The sequence below is a fragment of the Protopterus annectens genome, chromosome 3.part1 (assembly GCF_019279795.1).
Source record: "Protopterus annectens isolate FY-2018-M chromosome 3.part1, PAN1.0, whole genome shotgun sequence".
NCBI classification, from domain to species: domain Eukaryota; kingdom Metazoa; phylum Chordata; order Ceratodontiformes; family Protopteridae; genus Protopterus; species Protopterus annectens.
The window spans coordinates 462,489,448-462,505,871 of NC_056732.1; positions in this window are offsets into that span (position 1 = coordinate 462,489,448).

Genomic DNA, 16,424 nt, shown 5'->3' on the forward strand with positions numbered 1-16,424 from the left:
CAACTATATAAACAGAGTAATGCAACTGTGAACCAGTTACAGTAATACAGTAGTCTGGAAAGGTTCGCAGCTGTTGCTGTCCAGGCCAAGTCATTCACATTGTACAACAGGAAAGACAAACTGGGCCACAGGATACCTAAAAATCAACAGTATGTAATGCAGGTGTATAGTTCAGCAGCCTCTATCTACACACTGTACAAACTCATTAGGTGGTAAAGACATCATCAGATCACATGGGTTGTAACTGCTACATAACATGGTATAACTGACACTATCATGAGCACACCAACAAACAGAACAGTTTGTATGGCAGGGGGCAGTAGTCCTGCATTAAGCAGATCCATGTCAGTAATGTATATATAGGTGAAGTATATGGTACTGTGCATCCAGATACCTTAAGGCAGCTCAGCCCTGATACCCCCACATTTTGTAGCAGCCTAGGTCATTTATGGTGCTCCCCCCTAGAATCAATAATACAGGGCTATATACCACTGTTATATACGCTGGCCTCTGGAGTGCATAAGGGCACACATGTATTGTGTAAGTGATGCCCACACATATATGGCCCCAGCTCCATTGAAAGCATGGGGGATACAACAGTAGTGGACTGATGGCAATGCAGTGGGATATACTCACAGCCCACTACAGAACAACCACCGACATCATGACATTTGTGCAAAGCTTGGTATGTAGGTGATGGACAGAGGCTGGAATGCAGGCACATATGTGGACAACTGTTGCCATACACTAAGCAAGGTGCTGATGTTACAGGATAGTCTGTAACATACCCTTAGTCAGGGAATTGAGGTTAGAAACAGTCATGGATGTAGCCATGTACCGATAACACTCAACACACACTGCCAGTGTAATATCTGACACAGGACCTGTAAGGTGGACAGACAAGGCATGATAGGCATAGCTCTGGCTGGCATGAGCATAGGCCCACAGTTGTGTGCTATGTAGACAGACTGCATTCCAAGGTAAACTATTATGTATACTCACACCCTGTAACACCAGTACTATATAAAACATAACACAACTCTACTCACAGTCTGTCTGTAGTTCCTGATCCTCCTACAAATATGTGGCTGCCCTGAGTGTGTCGCTTCTTCTGTAAGGGGTATTGTCACCTGCTGTCAGTAGCACTGCTGGCCACACATAGGACGGATGTCCATCACACAGGAAATGTAAAGGGACCATGCACACATGATGTGGGGATTTATAGTAGGTGGTTGCCATGACAGTGTTAATTGGGAGTAGTACACATGTGTAATCATGTATATCTGGCTATTTGGATAAGTATATATACATATATTCCCACCATATGTCCTGGACATGAAGTGTAGCCCAACCCCAGCCAGCATGATTCCAATGTCATAGTTGAAGGGGATGTCAGGTATGTATAGCAGCCAGGTATACTAGTAGACTATTGCTACTGTCATCGGGATTGTCTTCACAGACATGGCGTGTGTGGAGGTCACATATGCTTATAACATGTGTGCCACTGGCTACTGACAGACATCCTAAGGACATCATTGTACAGTACCACTGCTAGCATGTAATGCTGCTGTGGACTGCAGCAGAGGTATTAGCCAATATATGTGGAAAGTCTGACAAACTCTACAGTCCAGATGTATACACATAAGCTCTTAGTGCTACACATGTGTACCATGCCTGACAATATGGATGTAGATGGCCATGTAGCTGGGTATAACACATAATGACTGGTATATAATGTCCATCATAGGTCATGCATTCACACACCCTACACAGTATGACTGTTGGTACAGGAGTGCCAAGGCCACATGCTACCCAATAGATATTGACATACATCTGCTCTGCATCCCACTGCCCTGTCTGACATACATGACTGTTAAGGGAGGCCTGGCAGTGGTACATCTGGCTAGTATTTGCACATGACATCCCACTGGGTAAGTACACTAAGCTGCGAGGCATTTAACAATGGACTGTGCAGGCTGCCGGCAGACTGGCTCAACACTGGCCTACATCTTTTATGGGGGAATGCACATGTACCTGCCTATAAAGCAGGCTCAACAGGCATGTCACAGCACAGGGTAAGATACACCTGTGTGAAAGTGCATATCCACAACCAATGTGAACACAGCCACAGCCACATATGGTTAGCTAGCATGATATTACAGTATATGGACTATCTGTTCTACACCATCCTCATATGTGCCACTCACAGACTCACCCTACATATACTTGCCTGCTACACAGTTTGGTCTGATGGCTGTCTGTGGTATGGGATACGTGTGTGTATGGCCCTACAAACATGTATGCCAATACAGTACCATACAGTGAAGCAGCATGTAACATCTGATAGGAGGTGAACTAGAACAATGACATCTATCACAGTAAGTACACAGGCTAAGGTACATATTAACAATACACACACTGTTGACATTCACCATAGGTACACAGACCTCAGTACTGTACAAACATCCACAGAATGTGCAGGTAATGTCATGAAATGTAACCCCTACTGTGCATAACATGTGTAGCAGTCAGATATATCAGTGGCTTGTTCTCAGATATGATGACACTAATTATTGTGTACAGCACATATGCACCACTTTATACACGACATATGTACAAAGGTTGACAGAGGTGTGGCTGGAAGCACATACACAGGGCCAGTATTGACATGTTGCTGTGATAACCACATACATTTACTGTTGTTACAGGGTTTGTTGCAACATATGTCCTATGAGGGATATGATGTCAATGACTATCACGGCTTTCACCATCTACTGACTGCAATCCTCACACTACCTTCTGCAGTCCACAGCTAGATGCTCCGTGGGTGACACATGAAACCATGGACTCAACACTGCCCAGACTGCAGATGACCCTGGAGATGGGGATTCCTCATAAACATGGAACTGACATGGCAGGTATTGAGACATGTATGACAGCCATATCCACACAAACACTATTAAACTGACATTACTCCAAATGCAATATAGCAGCACTTACAGTCTGTAGTCAGGTCAGGCACATCCCCCTCCTGTCTGTTGCACTGTTTCCACAGTGTATGTTGTTAGAGGTAAACCCCAATCCATTTGAGATGCTGTTTGCCACACGACAGATCTAGTTCCTGCTCACAGTGGATGAAAAGGGCCAACACCATCATGATATTCCTAGATATTGGAGTGTGTTTCCATACAATTGGCTGTGGGAATGTTACCACAGCTGTTTCACATGCAATCAGCTAGGGGAGGGCTGCAATTCATGCAGAGGCCATCAACTGATCATGAGCATCATTTAAAATACACATGCTGCTGCCTAAGCAAAGCAGGTGTAGGTCACCACATCCACCAGAGAGGGGGGTGGGAGAGGCAGACAAAGGCAAATACATGTCAGGGGAGGGGTGGGATGGTAAAACTGAAACATGTTTGTGTCACACACCTACCAGCACAAGGTATCAAACCCCTGACAACTATGTAGTGTTATCACAGCTCGATGCAGTTATTGGATGCGCCACATGGGTTATCTGCTGTGGAGCACTCAGAACATATATGTGATGGTGAGTGACATCTGCAACAGGGATACAGTAGCTGTATGGTAGGTGACATACATGCGCCTGTCCACATGAACAGGTGCCAACCTCAACACAGCCACACTCTCACAGGGACACACACACATTGACACACATGGCAGGGCCAGGTGTACAACACATTGGTAGTGGGATTCCCACACCACATCATGGTGCAGTTATCACATGCACCACACAGGTCATACGGGGCCTGTATGGGCAAAGGGTATGGGGAGGTGTCTGACATCATACAGCATGCTGCAGTATGCCCATGGGGGTTGTAGGAAATGTGGATGTGAACATACACAGCATGCAACACACACACAAACCCACAGGGTGCCAGTACTGACATGCATGGGTGCATGTCTGCATGGGTGTGTGGTGTTTGACTGTGCCAGACAGCTGTCCAAGGTTGGGCAATGGGTGTACCTTGGCATTAGGCCACTGCACTTGCCCACGCAGGTGGGTACTGTATCCCCCATCCAGTCACCTGGGTGGTTATTGTGTGTGGCCAATGCTGTGCATCGCTTGCCATGTATGTGTTCCTTAGTCCATGACATGGACTGTGTCTGGGATGTGCACACCTCCCACATACATGTACAGTGACATGTGGAACTGTACCTGGGGTGTCCAGCCCATGTTGTGAACACAGATCATCAGATGTGCCAGTCCTGCCCACCTGTGCCGGGAACTAGTAATGGCCAGCAGCTTTACCCTGCACCTACATTGGGAGTATGCTAACATCATTCCCTGGTGTCAGTGGTATCTGTCCAAACAGGGCATGTTGTCAGACATGGTATGTCCATTGTGAGTCACATGTGATGGCACCACAGGTGGTGCAGGTGTCCATTGGGGAACAAGGGGAAGGTGCACTGTCTGCAAGTACGTGCATATTGGACAGATGGAGAGGGTGACATGCCCTCTGCGGCCCACTGCTATCACTCCAAAGTTACTAGCATTGGCCAATATGCAGTTTACTACACATATTGGCTGTTACCTAGGCATGTGTGTATGTATGACACATGGGTTGAGAGTGTGATCTGGATAATACTGGGGTTGCTAACTGTGATTGCCTGGCCTTGATGTCACATGTATGGGTATGGCTTTGCACCCCATCCTCTCAGCCATTTCACATCTGTTACCCCAGTATGGTGGACATTGTGATATATAGTAGGGCCACCATATAAGAAATATGGCCACAGTTGTCACACAGTCTCAACCGCCTCTACACAGAATATGAGTTACATAAATACACACACGCACACCTGTCATATTTGGGAGTAGAACCCCTACCTAACTAGTTTATTACACTACCGCACTATGCAGTTATGGTACGCGCCACAGATATTACTGGAGTAGTCCTTCCCCAAAAATGTATTTCACAATGACTGACATCAGCAGGATTGCCAAAGTAGGTCATTTGAAATTGGTTGCAAGAGACTAGCCTAAAATGCATTACTGCCTACACAGACAGTGACATACACAGTACATCTGGAACTGCCATGGGTGGAGATGGAACCCCATCATGGTTCCAATTCATACTACAGCAAAACGCAGTTACAGGACATGCTACGGAGATTACTGGGCTACAACCTTCCTAGAGGTGTATTTCTAGATGTGTGATATCAGCAGCCTTGCCAAAGTTGGGTATGTGAATCATAAGGGGTGTGAGTAGCCTAAAAAGCATTGTTCACTACACAGTCAGACATGTGCATAAACACACACACACACACACACACACACACACACAGTTGGCAGGTCTGAGGTTAGAATGCCCACCTAACTCCTTTATCACACAATGGCTGTGTCAAAGGAAAAAACTTCAAAGACCAATTCACGTTAGGTTCAAGCAAGGCACCCTTTATTAATTTGCAGCAAGGAGACAAAATGGTTTGTCTGGACCATTAATGATTAGTATGTTATTTTTATACAGTTCTTTCCATGTCACACAGAAATGTTACTATTCTATTGTTGACGTAGCTAGACACAGCATTCCTTATTGTTCTACAGAAAATGTTACTAGACTAATTGCTGACTAGTTGAGAATATCTGCAGATTTGCAAAACATTTGAGAAAAACAACCTGGCCTTGGGGCTTATTTTAGCCCACCACAAACTTTCAATTCTTCAGTTGTGCAGTTCTAATATATGTGTTACATTTTGCCTAGATTCAAGGTACATTTCTAGCTTAGGTACAAGTAATGATGACTAAGGTTTAAACTTTCAAGCATCCATTGTTTTCTTTATCAAAGCTTCTAGCAGCTGTGTACTTTCTCATGGCATAAGCATAAAATCAATAACTCTTTGTTGAGTCTCATGACACTAGTAGAAATGAAATACTTCTTATTATTTTCATGACATTAGCAGAAATCAAATGCTTCTTGTTAAGTTTCTAATAGCTGTGCAGATTCATGCAGTGTGAACAGAATAAATGTATTAACCCTTTTAAACCTCAAATGCACTAAGCATGCATATTACTAATACATATTTTTCTAACATTTCCCCCCTTTTAATACTTTTATTCTACTTTCAAAATAAGCATACACACTTTTGTTTCTTCCCCTAACCTCTTCCTACTCAGGATTTGCAGTTAAGAGAGTCATTCAGTTTAAACTTATGAAAGCATTTTCAATTTTTCAGCAATTCTTCAAGTTCAGCACCTTGGTATAAGGTTTCCAAAACTGACATGTCTATAAAGTCTTTAATCAGTCTTTTCATGCAGTGAATGCAGCAGCACACACATACCACAAGTAGAATCATTCCTACACAGATGGCAATCAGGATGTTCATCAGGATACTGCCCCACACCCCAAACAATCTCTGGAAATAGTCAGTCAATGGATTTGGTCCTGGTTTGGTCATAGCTGACACCTGCTGAATTACCTCAAGATGATTGTCTATCTCGTGTTTGTGGTCAGGAATATACGAACAGCACTCCTCCTGGATTAAAGCACATGTACCTCCTCTTGCCACTAGGGTGAAGCCAATAGCCATGCGGTTTTGAAGCACTACAGTTCTCATGGCAGTCAGTTCATCAGTCACCAATTCTAGAGCAGAAAAGGTTGCGTTGCTCATTATTTCAAGAAGTTTAGACAGTTTTCTCAGTTCCCAGATTGATTTTGTTGCTCCATATGCTGGCAGTACACCTGCCCACGAGATGATGGTATCACCCAAGTCCATATGTGACAGTCCATTTTTCCCTAAGCCCACAGCATGATGGTTTTTCCAGCCCACATTGATTTGTCCCACTGGATTGACAGACTTCTTGATTTCTCGTTGAACATTCCGAATTTTCTCCTGAGGTAAAACTGCTGTGTGTCGTATGGCCGGAACCAGGTACCCCAAATAACAACTGCCGGACCAATTCTCAGGTAACCACTTATATGCTTTCCTACCACATACAAAGTAGCAATCTTCTACTTTGGTAGTAACTTTACTATGTCCTGGCTCTGAATTTAACATTTTTTGTCTATTATAATCAGTTGCTTATAGAGATCAGCATTATGTTTTACTTCATCAGTTGTCCTATGCATCACTTCAACAAATGAATCATAGCTCGTGTTGCAATAGGAACCTGTGTTATCAGTTTCATTGTAGCATCTATAGGGAACAGTCACATTGCAATTGCTCCAACCCACCTGAACTGTATCATTTTTGTAAAAACACACAGTCCCCTTCTGTCGAACAGACAAGTGCAATGCTACTTTATCTTGTGATGTGACATCTGATGTATCATAGACTAAGTTTTCCCAGGTCTTGTTGGCTCCTAGGGGGACTGAAGTTAACAATAACTCCCCGTGCTGTTGGCAAAGCTGTGCAAATCCAGCAATTCGAAACATTGAAGGTCTCAGCATACACATATTTGATTGCCTGGTAAGTGTTGAAGTTTGGGTGCCACTCTGCGTACAACTCTCCACACTTATTCAGTTCAGTTTGTGGGGGTGGGAAAAGGAATGACCACAGCAAAAAGATTATTGTCACTAGTACAGTCAACAGGATGATTATGCAATACTTCTGAGGAAACAGTTGTTCTGCATTCCTGTTTTCTCCGACTCTTCTGAGTAGGTGTATTTGGATTTTTCTGGATTCCATCATTTTTGCTTTAAACATGTGATCTCACTCTCTGCCCTAATAGGACCTTCAGCACTGATGGTTTCTTCACTGGGGTTGAGATGGATCAGTCCTATTGATCTGACCCCCCTTTGTAGCCAGACTTTGTGCTGAGGGCCCTGATGGAGAGGTAAGATTTTTGTCCAATTCAAAGTTCTTAACTAGTTTGCAGTGTGTCAGGTGGATCTACGAAGCTCACTCTGCTATCTTGACTGCAGTGGGTGTCAAAAGAAGCACCTGGTAAGGACCTTCCCACCTTGGTGATGACCAATTCTTCTTCTTTATAACTTTTATCCACACCCAATCTCCCGGTGAGACTGCCACCTCTGATGTCTGGGTTTGTTCTCTATCTGAAACAGAATTTGACTGCAACAGATGTTTAGAATTCAACAGATTCCTCATATATTCAGCTAGTGTAAAATCAGCTTCCTGGTCCGAGGACATGAGAAGTTTCCACTGGGGTGTATAATAAGCCCTTCCAAATAGTTTTTCAAAAGGAGTCAATCCTTTTGAAGTTGGAACAGTTCTCATGCTCAACAGTGCCAGAGGCAAACAGTACAACCAATTTTTCCCTGCCTCAGCTATTAGTTTTCTAAATTTGTTTTTTAGTATACCGTTATGCCTTTCAACTAGCCCTGCAGATTGCGGATGGTATGCACAATGATTTTTTAAAGAAATACCAAAATGCTTACTTTACTGCTGTATGGTTTGGTTTACAAAGTGTGTACCGTTGTCACTGTAGATTCTTTACGGAATTCCAAATCTAGGAATGATTTCTTGACAAGTACTTTTGCCACCATAGCTGCATCTGGATTTTTGGTTGGAAAAGCTTCCACCCATCTGGAAAACATACCTACAATGACAAGACAATACTTTTTATTTTCTCATTTGTTCAATTCTATGAAATCCATACAGATAATGTGAAACGGATATGATGGTGTAGGGAAACTCCCTTGCTTGGGCTTTATCGCCCCCTGTGCATGATGTTTGTTACAAATTTGACACATCAAACAGAATTTTTTAGAGTAGTTTGTAAATCCGTACATTGTGAACACTTGGTTTACTAGCTGCACCATCCCCCCTGTTGAGACATGGCACTGCCCATGGCTCAACAAAGCTGCATATCGAAACAAATTAGAGGGTAGTATTGGTTTTCCCTCATTATAGATGTACAGCCCCTTCTCAAGGATTGTTCCTCGTTTTATCAATCATTGTTTTTCAGCTTGTGTAGTAAGAGTCTGCATTGTTTTTAACATGTCTAAATCTAAGGTTTCAGAGGGTTGTAATTCCTCATCTAAAATAAATACTTCAGAAGCTGCTTGTTTTGCAGCTGTATCAGCTCTTGCATTACCTTTTGAAATTCTATCTTGTTGCTTCGTGTGAGCTGTGCATTTACAAATAGCTACTTTCTGAGTTAACTGAATAGACTCTAAAAGATCTAAAATAAACTGTGCATGATTTATAGGCTTGCCAGTAGATGTTATCATTCCCTGGTTTTTCCACTGTTGTGCAAAAACATGTACAGTATAAAAAGAGTACTGGCTGTCAGTAAAAATGTTTACACATTTACCCTTTGCTAAGGTACATGCCTGTGTCAGGGCTATGAATTCTGCTGCCTGAGCAGATAAGTTGTGTGGTAAAGGTTTTGCTTCTACCATATCAGTATCAGAGACTACTGCATATCCTACTAGGTTCTGTCCTGCAGAACCCCTTCTGCACGAGTCATCCACGTAGTATGTCACCTCAGCATCATCCAAGGGGACATCCATGAGATCTTTTCTAGGTAGTGTCTTTTGCTCAATTACCTGCAGGCAGCGGTGTGGTGTGCCATCTGCAGGGATTGGGAGCAGACTAGAAGGGTTCAAAGTCGTGCATCGTTCAATTGTCATATGAGGCTGACTCAACAATATGGTCATACAGGAAAGATGCCTAGCAGGGGAAAGATATGCTACCTTTTCTTGCAGTAAAATAATTGCGACTGCATGAGGTAGTCTCAAAGTGAGAGGGTGGAATAAAACTACTGAGGCTGAAGCCTGTACTGCCATTGCAGCTGCAACTACTGCTTGTACACAGTGGGGTAAGGACCATGCCACTGGGTCTAGTTGTGATGAATAGTAAGCAATGGGGCGTTGCTTATCCCCATGCTGTTGTGTTAACACTGATGTCATATAACCTTGCTTACAATCTACAATTTGGAAAAAACATTTATGGTAGTTTGGTAATGCCAGAACTAATGAGGATGCTATTAACTGTTTTAGTTTACATAAGGCAGATTCTGCCTCTGGTGTCCATTGTAACAAATCCTGTGCTGCCATAGGCTTTTTATATATAAGGTCAGTCAGAGGTGCAGATTCCAAGGCATAGTTTGGAATCCAGTTCCAGCAAAAATTAGTTGTACCCAGGAAGGACATCATTTCCTTCTTGGTAGTGGGTTTTGGTGCTTGCAAAATTACTACTTTTCTGTCCTCATCTAATGTTCTACCTTCCTTGGATATTACATATCCCAGGTATTTGACTTGTTTTTTCCAAAGCTGCAGTTTATTTTTGTTTACCTTATGTCCTTCAGCAGCTAAAAATTGTAAAAGTGCTATGGTATCTTCTCTGCAATCTTGCTGGGTGGGGGCCGCCAGCAAGATGTCATCAACATAAAGTAAAATCTGGCTGCCTCTTGGTGGGGTGAATCCCGCCAAGTTGCTTGCCATTTCTTGTGAAAATATTGTTGGACTTTCACAATATCCCTGTGGTAGGCGTGTATATGTATACCTTCTCCCCTGAAATGTGAATGCAAACCAATACTGGCTGTCAGGGTGTATCGGTATTGAAAAGAATGCATTGCTGATATCTATCACAGAAAAATACTTTTGTTGAGGTTTTAAATCATTCAACAGGGTGTGCGGGCCTGGCACCGTGGGTGCCCTTCGTATTACTGCATCATTTACAGCTTGTAAATCTTGGACCATACGCCATTCTCCATTGGCCTTTTTAACTGGAAATAAGGGTGTGTTACATGGTGAATCGGGAGATTCTACTAGTATCCCTCCTTTAAGTAAGGCTGCTATGATAGGCTTTATCCCTGCCTCTGCATCTTTTCTTAAGGGATACTGTCTTTTTTGTGGTCTGAATGCTGACTTTGGCATGATAGCAACTGGTCCCGCTGTACGAATAAGTCCTACATCTGATTTTCCTGTTGACCAGAGAGTCTCTGGTATATTTTGTAAGGCATTCTCTTCCTCCTTTAATAGGAGTGCTAATCAGCTGTCCTTGCTAGACTGCAAGTGCACGGCTGGGTGGGTCTGGGTTATCCAGTTCAACTTCTGTATTTGTATTCCCTGTTCTGACAGTTCTAATTCTGTCTGTTTCTCCCATCTTGTGACTTTTTCTCCTGGGTCTGCCCATTCTATGTTTCTGTTTTTGGTTAGGTTAACATGTGGTAATCGATTAGATTTATAAAATGCAAAGAACTCCTGGGGCAATGAACAGCTGGCTACACTGTTCCCTTCTGTGTCCCAGTACAGGTTACGTAATATCAATCTGTTTGCATGATTTTTAAACAATTCTTGCTCATATTCCTTATCAGGTCCTGGTGTGTTACAATAATACAGGGTACAGTGTAACAGGTGTTGCTTATCAATGTCAAGGGAGGGGAACTTGCTCATGGCTACATTCATTAACTCTTCGGTCACAGTCCCTGGACCCAGTCGTAACCAAGTCCTGGCTGTACCAATAAAACATTTCACCCTCTGATTGCACTGCAAAGGTATCAATTTGTCGCTGTGCTTCCATATCCTGCATGGTTGGGACTACTGATATACCAAATAACTGCATAAGGTCTCTGCCCAAGAGGTTCACTGGGCATTTTACAGAAACAACAATTTTGCTTTTCTGAGTCAATCCTGAAACTGGATCAGTTATTGCAATATTACGGGAGAGGGGCTCCCGATACAGTTGTCTATTAGCTGCTTTTACCAGTATGCATTCAGATGACTCCGTGTTTTCTGGCAGTTTGGAGGGATGTATCAGGGTTCGTGATGCCCCTAAGTCACACAAGAATTTGACTTCCCTCCCTTCTACCAAGAGTGTCACTTCTGGTTTTGTGTCTGCTAAATAGAGCTCCAAGCTCAATAAAGCTAGGTCTAATATTTCATTTTCTTCATTGTCATTGTCGCTAACTTATTGCACTTCCTCTATTCCCTCTGTCACATCCTCTTCTCCCTCTGTCACATCCTCATTTGTCCTTTCTCTGCTATCTCCTTCTAGTGATTCTTGCCTACCATATAGTCAGTCCTCACCCTCCTTATCTTCCGTGGTTGCCTTCTTGTTTTTCTTGCAATCACTTGCCAAATGTCCCTTTTTACCGCATTTGAAGCATTCTCCCCTTTTCTTTCGCCCTTCAAAGTACTCTGATCGCTGATCAGATTGTTTGTTTCCCTGTGCGTTTTTCTTGCCCTTTTTCCTGGACTGTACTACATAAACTTCTGCTCCATCTTCTACAGAAAATACTTGTGCTTTCTTTTTCTTTTTGTTATTAAAATGCCTTTCAGCATGCCTAGCATATTCAAGTAATGACTGTAACCTGCTTGTACGATGATCTACCATGTGTTTTGTAATAAAACTGCTTATAGGTGCAATACTGCCCTTTAAAAATGCATTCTTTAATTACTGTTCATATGGGGAATCTTGCGTTTGATCTTCAGGAACCTGCATTCCACAGTGGTTATTAAAACATTCTAACAATATGGCATAGTACCAGTCAATTGTTTCACCTTCTTGTTGGATGCATTGATTAATGCAAGTCCAGTCTGTCCTAGGTTTCCATTTTTCAAAGATGCGGTCTGTAAGACCTTTTACTCTGTTGTCTAGTTCTGCACTGCTATGTGGGAGGGGTCTTTGTGCAGCAACATGCGGATTCCAGTTGCCACTAATCATGTGCCAATCTGGCCCCACAATTTGTCTAACTACCTTTTCTACTTCTTCTCTGTTTAGGTTATAACTTAACCTCATTCCTTGTAAATCTTCTAAGAACTTTCTAAAATTAACTTTTGGATGGGGAATTCCCTCAGTGGCTTTCCAGATATCTTCCGGAGTCCAAGGTCTATACACTAAAAGAGTTGGGCCCTGATTATCTTGACCTGCCTGAGGATTGGGTACTTCTATAAGAGGGCATATTTCTTCTTCACTCATAGATTGTGAATTCTTAATCATTTGCCATAACTCGATGCCTTCATCTGAGTTACCTGCCTTTGTTCGAGACCTGGTCCCGATGGGATCTCTAATAAATGGTTTTACTTTTATAATGTCTCTCTCTTCAGTGACCACAGGATATCATGGGGGTGGACTAACCTGATCACTTGCTTCATATTCTGGTAAGGGGGGCTGAGGTGCTGATGCTATTACTAAGTTATTGTCCTTATCTAAAATCATTGCTTTTGAATTTTGTTCTTTTGTTCCCTGCGGTTTACTTCCTCAATCCACATGCGTGCCTGAGGAATTCCTAATTTATGTTGCTTTTTTACCCAACCTTTTGAATCAGTTTTGAGCTGTTTGACAAGTTTGATGAGTGACATTTTTCTAATTTTCCATCAAATTCGTACTTATTAACCCAATTTGAATAATATTTAATATTGTCAGCACGCTGCAACTGCATGTATTTTGCCTCTTCAGTTAACAGTGGATTTTGGGGTCTTTTTGTGCAGTTATTACCCATTTTGTTCTTCCTTTTTGATCGTTACGTAACTTTTCTTATTTTTAATGTGGTACCACGGATTTTGTTATAGTCTCTTTAAAATGACTGCCTACTTATTCTATTTCTCCTGATCTATGACAAGACAGTAATCTTTTCTGTCCTTGACTTGTAAGCAAAAATACAGTCTTGACAAAAACAATACACATCTAGGCCCTGATTTAAAACAGAAAACAGAAAAAAGTAGATTCACCTTACCTGAGCCTACATGATTGATCAGTGATTCGCGGAGACTTGTCCTTCCGTCACAGATCAGAAAGTGGCTGGCCTCTTTTGGACGACAATTCAGTCTGAGGACTTTTCATATAAGAACCGATTTGGTTTCTTCCCCGTACAGTTTCAACCACCTGGCCTGTCTAATCCGAGGTGAAGAGAGGGTTCCGGCCTGAAGGACCAATCTGTCAAAGTAAAAAACTTCAAAGACCAATTCACGTTAGGTTCAAGCAAGGCATGCTTTATTAACTTGCAGCAAGGAGACAAAGCATGTAGTCACAATGGTTTGTCTGGACCATTAATGATTAGTATGTTATTTTATACAGTTCTTTCCATGTCACATAGAAATGTTACTACTCTATTGCTGATGTAGTTAGACACAGCTTTCTGTATTGTTCTACAGAAAATGTTACTAGACTAATTGCTAGCTAGTTGAGAATATCTGCTGATTTGCAAAACATTTGAGAAAAACAACCTGGCCTTGGGGCTTATTTTAGCCCACCACAAACTTTCAATTCTTCAATTGTGCAGTTCTAATATATGTGTTACATTTTGCCTAGATTCAAGGTACATTTCTAGCTTAGGTACAAGTAATGCTGACTACGGTTTAAACTTTCAAGCATCCATTGTTTTCTTTATCAAAGCTTCTAGCAGCTGTGTACTTTCTTATGGCATAAGCAGAAAATCAATAACTCTTTGTCAAGTCTCATGACACTAGTAGAAATTAAATACTTCTTATTATTTTCATGACATTAACAGAAATCAAATGCTACTTGTTAAGTTTCTAATAGCTGTGCAGATTTATGCAGTGTGAACAGAATAAATGTATTAACCCTTTTAAACCTTGAATACACTAAGCATGCATATTACTAATACATATTTTTCTAACAGGCTGTACACAGTTACAGGACGTGCTGTGAAGATTACTGGGATACAGCCATCCCGGAGGTGTATTTCTAGGTGGGTGACATCAGCAGACTTGCCATAGGTGGATATATGAATCAGCCTTGCCAAAGGTGGGTATATGAATTGTAAGGGGTGTGAGTACCCTAAAAAACATTGCTCTCTACACGCTCAGACATGCACACAAACACCCACATACACACACACACACACACACACACACACACACAGACAGTTGGCAGGTTTGGGGTTAGAACTCCTACCTAACTCCTTTATTACACTATGGCCATACACAGTTACGGGATGTGCTACGGAGATTACTGAGCTACAGCTGTCCCAGAGGTGTATTTCTAGGTGGGTGACATCAGCAGCCTTGCCAAAGTTGGGTATGTGAATTGTAAGGGGTGTGAGTAGCCTAAAAGGCATAGCTCTCTACACAGTCAGTGACAGACAGACACACACACATATGCACACACAGACTCACACATGCACAGTTGCCAAGTCTGGGGTTTGACCTCCTATCTAACTACTTTATCACACTACAGCAGTATGCAGTTACTTGATGCGCTATGGAGATTACTGGGGTACAGCCTTCTCAGGAGAGTATTTCTAGGAGGGTGACATCAGCAGCCTTGCCAAAAGTGGGCATATGAATTATAAGGCATGTAAGTAGCCTAAAAGGCATTGGTCTCTACACAGTCAGAGACAGACAGACACGCACACATTCACTGACACTTACTCACAAACACAGTTGTCAGGTCTGGGGTTGAAACTCCTACCTAATTAGTTTATCATACTACAGCAGTACACAGTTATGGGATGCACTATGGAGATTACTACAGCCTTCCCAGAGGTGTATTTCTAGGTTCATGACATCAGCAGCATTGCCAAAGTTGGGTATGTGTATTGTAAGGGATATGAGTAGCCTAAAAAGCATTGCTTTCTATACAATCAGACATTCATAAAAACATGCACAGTTGCCAGGTTTAGAATTAGAACTCCTACCTAACTAGTTTATCAAACTACAGTGGTACATAGTTAAAGGATGTGCTACAGAGATTATTATGCTATAGTCTTCCCAGAGGTGTATTTCTAGGTGGGTGACATCAGCAGCCTTGCCAAAGTTGGGTATGTGAATTGTAAGGTGTGTGATTAGCCTAAAAGGCATAGCTCTCTACAAAATCAGTGACAGACACACACACACATAGGCACACACAGACTCACACATGTACAGTTGCCAGGTCAGTTGTTTGACCTCCTATTTATTGCCTTTATCACACTACAGGAGTACGCAGTTATGGAATGTGCTACGGAGATCATTGGGTTGCAGCCTTCCCAGGGGAGTATTTCTAGGTGTCTGACATCAGCAGCCTTGCCAAAGGTGGGTATATGAATTGTAAGGGGTGTGAGTAGCCTAAAAGGCACTGCTCTCTACACAGTCAGAGAGAGACAGACATGCACACAAACTCACCAGGTCTGGGGTTAGAACTCCTACCTAACTATGTTATCACACTACAGCAGTACGCAGTTATGGGACGTGCCACGGAGATTGCTGGGCTACAACTCTCCCAAAGGTGTATTTCACATTGGATGACCTCAGCAGGCTTGTCAGATAAGCGATATGGGATGGGAAGTGTATGCATGGGCCATAACCCATTCAGGTAGGAGTGACACACCACATGTGGCCACACACAGGGTCATATGTCACAGGTACATGTATACAGCTACTAGATGACTACGTCCTTGTACAGTCATGTTGCACAGCTGGCACATGGACCACATAGTCTGTGGTGCTAACAAGTACTGGTCTCTAGTATCTGCAGTGAGCGACATCTGCACCTAATGTGTTTGGGGCTCTTTGGCTGTGTGCTGGGTTGGACAGGCCTGGATGGCTCCTTGT